Genomic DNA, 6813 nt, shown 5'->3' on the forward strand with positions numbered 1-6813 from the left:
TAGTGTTATGGCAAGAGCACTACTGGTCACCTTAGGAATAAGGGGCCAACTCGTCCATTTTAAGGTTCTGTACTAAGTACCTGTTGGAGTCGAGGGAGCCATAGGAATATGGAAACTTGTGAGCCATCTAGTCCATGAGCCGAGGAATCGGAGTTGGCAAATAAGAAACTGGGACAAAGCCAAAAAGTGCTAAGTCTTGAACAGAGAAAATAACTATTTAAGAGTGGATCAGTGAATCCGTTCCTTCTGTTGAAACTATTTTAACCTCCATCTTGTTGTCTCTTGATTATAGTTATTTATGTTTTAGTAGTTTTTAGTTTATTTAATATTAAATCTATTAACTCCAATGATTATGACATCACCTTCTTTTACACAGGAAGGATCACATACATAACGCAGCGAGTAATTGTTTGCCATCAGGTTGAACCTACTGTTCCTGAGGAACGTTGTCAAGACAGTAGGGAACGTTTGACCAAATAGTTCATTTACTAACTTCTCTTCTCATCTTCATTCGTTATAAAGCAGTATAAGACAATAATTAGAACTCTATCCTCGTGGGAACGATAATCTGGGCATTAATACACCCATTATTACTTGATGTGTGCACTTGCGCACTTGGGTTGGAACTAAGGGAACAAATCTGTGTTCTTCAAGAATAGAGGAACGACCCCTGTCAGAACTTATATTTTTCCACCATCAGCAAACCACCCAACAATTTTTTGGTGCCGTTGCCGGGGATAGAAGCACTAAATTGTGTTCTTATTTACTGTTTTTACTACATACTTTGTATATCTGACTTTATTTTTTTATTTTTTCCTGTCTTAAGTCTGCTGTGCATATATAACCTGTGTTTATGGTTTATTAGTGAAGAGTTTGAAACAGACTCTGACCACTCCATACCTGAGTTTCTTTTTGATCCTGAGCCAGAACGTACCTTTCACAGAAGAAAAAGAAACCTTAGGGAAAGAACTCTTGAAAATATGGCTGATCATAATAACAATGAAGAGGCTCCTCCAGAGCAAAATTTTAGAACCCTGGCAGCTCCTTTCAGGAACAGACCAGAAAAGAGAGTAATCCTCCCCCCTGCAGCACCAAACTTTGAGCTAAAACCTATCATGTTTCACATGATTAGGGGATCCTTACACACACCTCACAACATTCCAAGATATATGTGATAATTTTAAAGCTGAGGGTGTGACAGAAGAAAGCATGAGAATGAGGTTGTTCCCTCACTCCTTGGGCTTAAAAGCAAAAACATGGATGAAAACTCTCACCCCTGGATCAAGCCACACATAGGATGAACTCTCTAACAAGTTCATAGAGAGGTTTCTCCCAATGTCTCGAAAAGCTGATGTTAGAGCAGAAATCTCTAACTTCAGGATGTTTTATGGAGAAAATCTCTATGAAGCATGGGAGAGATACAAGGACATCATAAGAAAATGTCCAAACCATGGGGTGGAGAGTTGGGGAGTATTACAATCTTTCTATAAGGGACTTGACCATACTTCTCAATCTCACTTAGATTTTGCTGCAGAAGGGTATTTCTTTACAGGAACACTTGAATCAAGGTATGAAATCATAGAAGGAACTGCTGAACGATGTCTCCAATGGCCAATAGACAGAGTGAGTCCAGCAAGGAAGCCAGGCATGCTAGAGCTGGAAAAACAAACAGTCATGGAAGCCCAGCTGGCATCACTTATGAATGAGGTGAAGAACCTGAAAGCTGACCAAACAGAACCCAGGATGGAAGTCTTACAACTCACAGCAGCTGAAACTGAACCATGCTCAGCCTGTGGAGACCTTCATGACTCAACAGACTGCCCATCCACTGCATTGGTGTGTTATGCAGAAAATTTTGGCAACAGGAACTTTCCCAGAGACAATCAACAAGCAGGACGTAATACCAATTCAGGTCCTGGAGGAACTATCATCAAGGATCAGAACCACAACACCCAATGGAGGCCACCCATGAGCCAAAGACCATTCAACACTCAGCAGCAATACCAGCAAGGCAGCAGCAGTGGAACGTTTGAACACAAAAAAAACAACCACGTTCCGTTCCACAGAGATGACCAACGCATCAACACCCTGGAAAATTATGTCAAGGAATATGTCACCCGGAATGATGCAGTGGTCATGAACATTGAATCCCATCTGGGACAGATTGCTGCCAGCCTTCAAACAAGAACACCAGGATCACTACCAGGGGACACAGAAGTTCCCTCAACTACTACTGAATCCACGTGAACGGTAAGTACCATGTCTAGCTAAAGACATTAAACTAAGCGCTGACTGGGAGGCAACCTAGTGGATACATTTGCTCTCTTACAAAGAGCAAAGTTTTGGGGTGGTTACTTGTAATCACACAGCTCCCAAAAAGGAGGGAACTTCTGTTGTTCCTCTTCAAAAAGTCCAAATAAAATACGTTTCGTTCCAGGAACGTAGTTTTGGGGTGGTCCTGACCACACAGTCCCAATAACTTTTCAACTCCCTAGTTGCAATCATCAGCGATCTACTGAAGGATGCTGAGAAATGGCTCCCTGCAACTGAAGTCCTCAGACTAAAAGATCTACTTAGGAGGAGACCATTGACACAAGAGGAAATTGATGAAGCCAAAGAAGCTGAGGCTGCAAAGAGGAACCCTTGGGACAAGAGACCTCCCCAATGAAAAGGAGAAAACCCTCCTAACTATCTTATTGTAGATTATTTTCAGTACTGTTATTTCCATTTCGTTTCCCTTTCCGTTCCCTTGTAAATATTCTTTTTGCAATGAAAAAGACTTTTTGATCAAACAGTTTGGTACATGCTTCAGTTATAGTATTAAGACTGCCCAATTCTTTTTGACTAACCAACATACATGAAACACAAAGTCACTGACTAATCATGCTTGTTCTTCCTCTGAGTACTTGAAATAAAAACAGTACAGGGAATTTAATCCTCAGATTTTTGAAAGAAGCTGATCTGTGTGAACTCAAGCTGGTAAGGAACAGAAAAAGGCCAAACACCCACTTCTGAGAGCGTTCCTGAGGTGTAACCACAATGAAACTTCTCAACTTGCCTTGATACTGTAAGTACTGCTGAAGAACGGTTGAACTCCACTGCCAAGGATCAAACAGAATCACACATTCACCTCATCTTCATCATACACCATCTGGTCAATTAAAAAAGGACAAGGAACGTATTCAAAGATGAACAAAATGGACAGAAGAAAGAAAAGCAAAGGAAAAAGAAAGGGGGGAACAACCATTCAAAAGAATTCAAGATATACGAGAAAGCATTCCTCCAAAGAGGGAAAAAGGTACAAGAAAAGATGTTCCCCAACAGAGAAGTCCAAGTTCAAAGGCACAAAAACCAACGTTCCTTGATCCCACAAATCAGACCACCATTCTTCCACCTTTCCATCAACTCACCCTTCAAAGATCCTTGGGAGGGAAGACAACTGTGCTCCATAGGAAAGCAGTAGAAAGGCAAGTTTTGAAGAATCACATCCAGGAATGGACAGAGCAAACACCAACCCATGAGTGACAGTAAGATAAAAGATCAGCAACCTTCACTTAGCTGGGGACAGAATCCAGTTAGGGTTTAACTATGGAGAGCAGCTCATTTGTTGAAAAGTTCATACTTGCTCACTGGCTCAAGTTTCTTTCTGTTGTGCTAATCTTTAAAATTGGGCAGACCAATACAATATTCCTGAGTTGTTTGAGGACAACCACCAGTTTAGTTTTGGGGTGTTTGATGGGACGTAAATTCGTTCCCATCTAAGCCCATTTTGATGGCAAAATACCACACGTTCCCTCATCTGATGAACAACTTCAGCATGAAAATCACTTGTTTTGCACATATGTGAAAAAAACACAGTGGGGGAACAGATGGTAACGTATTCCTTTAAAATATATTAAAAAGGGGAACGAAATGAGACGCATTTAATGCACCTGCTACACTCATTTAATGCCTCTGTACACTTTGCAGGAAACGTAGCTTTAAAGTCTTCTAAAAGTAGAGGCGGTGCACCAACTGAGCAGTAGAAAACGTGAAGAGCAGAGAATCAAGAGTTCTTATTGGCTGAAAAGGAAGCAAAGCATGGGATCGACTGCAAACAGCGGCCAATCATCACCAAACTACGATCCATCCAGCAATTCACGCTGCCTCCACAATCTGCTACCACCGACTCGTCCCCTCAGTCAAGCAACTAGCTCCAAAGGATTTACAAGTTTGCCACTCCTCTTCCATCTATAAATAAGACGACCCTCATACAAAAACATCATCGAATCCTGGAGGGTTTGGAGTCCGAAAGGAAGAGATCACCTAGTAGTAAATATTTAGTAGCTTAGTTTTATTTTAAGGTTGTAACTATAGCTAAGTGACAACCCTTCTTCTCTTCTTTGTACCAAGCCACTAAAACTCCTCACGAGCATCAAACAATCTTTCTCCATTTTTTGTTTCTTTTGTATACTGTCTTTTAAATTAATATAAGTGTTTTTCTCTTCATTCCATTCGTTATCTCTTAACTGAATCTCGGGTCTATGGGATTTCAGTTTTGAATAATTATGTTTATATTATCAGCCATGAGCTGAACTATCTGTGGAACGGGTAACCTGTGAAACTCTTAAAGAACTATTTTCAAAAATCTTAACTGAAGCTTTTTGTATTTCTTTGGCTAAGTGAGCTATTTTCATTGTGTACCAATGGAAATTGGGCACATACTGAGAAAGGAACTTCCATAAGGAAGGGATTTCAGACAGCTTAGCCATTGAGGGAAGGTAGTGTTATGGAAAAAACACTACTGGTCACCTTAGGAATAAGGGGCCAACTCGTCCATTTTAAGGTTCTGTACTAAGTACCTGTTGGAGTCGAGGGAGCTATAGGAATATGGAAACTTGTGAGCCATCTAGTCCATGAGCCGAGGAATCGGAGTTGGCAGATAAGAAACTGGGACAAAGCCAAAAAGTGCTAAGTCTTGAACAGAGAAAATAACTATTTAAGAGTGGATCAGTGAATCCGTTCCTTCTGTTGAAACTGTTTTAACCTCCATCTTGTTGTCTCTTGATTATAGTTATTTCTGCTTTAGTAGTTTTTAGTTTATTTAATATTAAATCTATTAACTCCAATGATTATGACCTCACCTTCTTTTAAACAGGAAGGATCACATACATAACGCAGCGAGTAATTGTTTGCCATCAGGTTGAACCTACTGTTCCTGAGGAACGTTGTCAAGACAGTAGGGAACGTTTGACCAAACAGTTTATTTACTAAATTTTTTTCTCATCTTCATTCGTTATAAAGCAGTATAAGACAATAATTAGAAATCTATCCTCGTGGGAACGATAATCTGGGCATTAATACACCTATTATTACTTGATGCATGTACTTGCGCACTTGGGTTGGAACTAAGGGAACGAATCTGTGTTCTTCAAGAACAGAGGAACGTCCCCTGTCAGAACTTATATTTTTCCACCATCAGCAAACCACCCAACAATAGGCATAATCCTCCTCTGATACATCATAAGGCTCATGCTGAAAGGCTGGTAGTCCATCTGGCTGGGTAATGCTGAGGTATCTTAGAATATGTGTCTGGTACTCGAGCTGTCTCTTCTGCATATACTGGTTCCTTCGTCGGATGAATCCTACCTGAGTCTCTAGAGCAGTCAGTCGACTCTCTACAGATCCTCCAGCAACTGGTAAGAAGTCTCGTCGGCCTGGGTGGTGTGGGTGTAACTCGCCTCCGCCGTCCTGCCTGGGCTGCCTCTGCCACAGAACCATCCTCCTCTACTAGTTGCCTTAATTTGTCAGAAATCCACTTGGCATCAATGGTTGGCAGCAAGGAAATTGCTCTTCCACCAGTAGTGGGAATCTCTACCCCTGTTTCCTGACACATGTACTGTATCAAAGAGCTATGGCCAATGGATGCCTTCTTGTTGTTGCTGTGGGTCATGTCATACAGACTGTCGGATAGGATCCTGGGTAGGTCTATGGGCATCTCCTGCATAATCTCCGAAATCAACACTGCCCTCTTTACTACCACTTAAGTGTGGTTAGCAGAGGGAAAGATGTTGCTGACCACAAAATAGTACCAAACCTTGGCTGGATTGTTCAAGTTCGTCAGCCATACTCTCTTAGGACGCCCGTCCTTTGTTTTGTCCTACTTCTCTCCTGGGTTTGTGATGCATTCTAGGATAGGTTTTGCAGCCTCCAATTCTTCTTCTTCATAGTCAAGGGAAGTACATTTATTATAATAAGTGTAGGTGGTGACGGATGTTCTGTCACAATGGGCCGTCTTCAGCAGATTCTGAATGGAAAGGGAGTCATAATTGATCTATTTCCCCCTCACAAAGCTTACATATTGCTTCTCCTCTCCCTCTTGGTTCTCAGTATAGGCATTGGCAAAGAACTCCCTACAGATGTCTTCCCTTGTCTCTACCGGAAAGGTGCAGAAGTTCCTCCATCCCCTTCTTGTTATGTTGTTGAAAAAATCAGGGTGTTGTCCCATAGTGAGATGGAGGACTCTCTCTTTGCAGATTGCCTTACCTAGGATATGGGAGTGGTACCTTTCCTCATGGGCAGGGGACTTGAACCTTGGCACTTCCACCCTTGGTGCGGGTTGTGAACTTGAACCGGCACCGGTTTGCTTGGTGCCCCTTTGCCTTTTGTTACTAGTGTTCTTATTTCTTCCCGACATCCTTGTTCTTCCAAGAGATTCGTAGAGAGAAGGTAGAATTTGGGGTTAGGGCTGTGTGTGCAGTGAATGAGGAAGAAGAGATTTGAAAGAAATGGGGTAAAGAAGGGAGGTATTTAAAAGAAAATTTCAAATATTTT

General features: G+C 41.6%; 1 non-coding gene across 1 annotated transcript; it reads right to left on the minus strand.

Annotated features, from left to right (window-relative positions):
* Positions 1 to 1350: 1350 nt before the first annotated feature.
* On the minus strand, positions 1351 to 1457 carry LOC133307068 (small nucleolar RNA R71). The gene has a single exon (XR_009751005.1). It is a non-coding gene; the product is annotated as a small nucleolar RNA R71 (small nucleolar RNA).
* Positions 1458 to 6813: the final 5356 nt, after the last annotated feature.

The sequence above is a fragment of the Gastrolobium bilobum genome, unplaced genomic scaffold (assembly GCF_033153095.1).
Source record: "Gastrolobium bilobum isolate Gb01-03AN ecotype WA unplaced genomic scaffold, APGP_CSIRO_Gbil_v1 utg57098, whole genome shotgun sequence".
In the NCBI taxonomy this organism is placed as follows: domain Eukaryota; kingdom Viridiplantae; phylum Streptophyta; class Magnoliopsida; order Fabales; family Fabaceae; genus Gastrolobium; species Gastrolobium bilobum.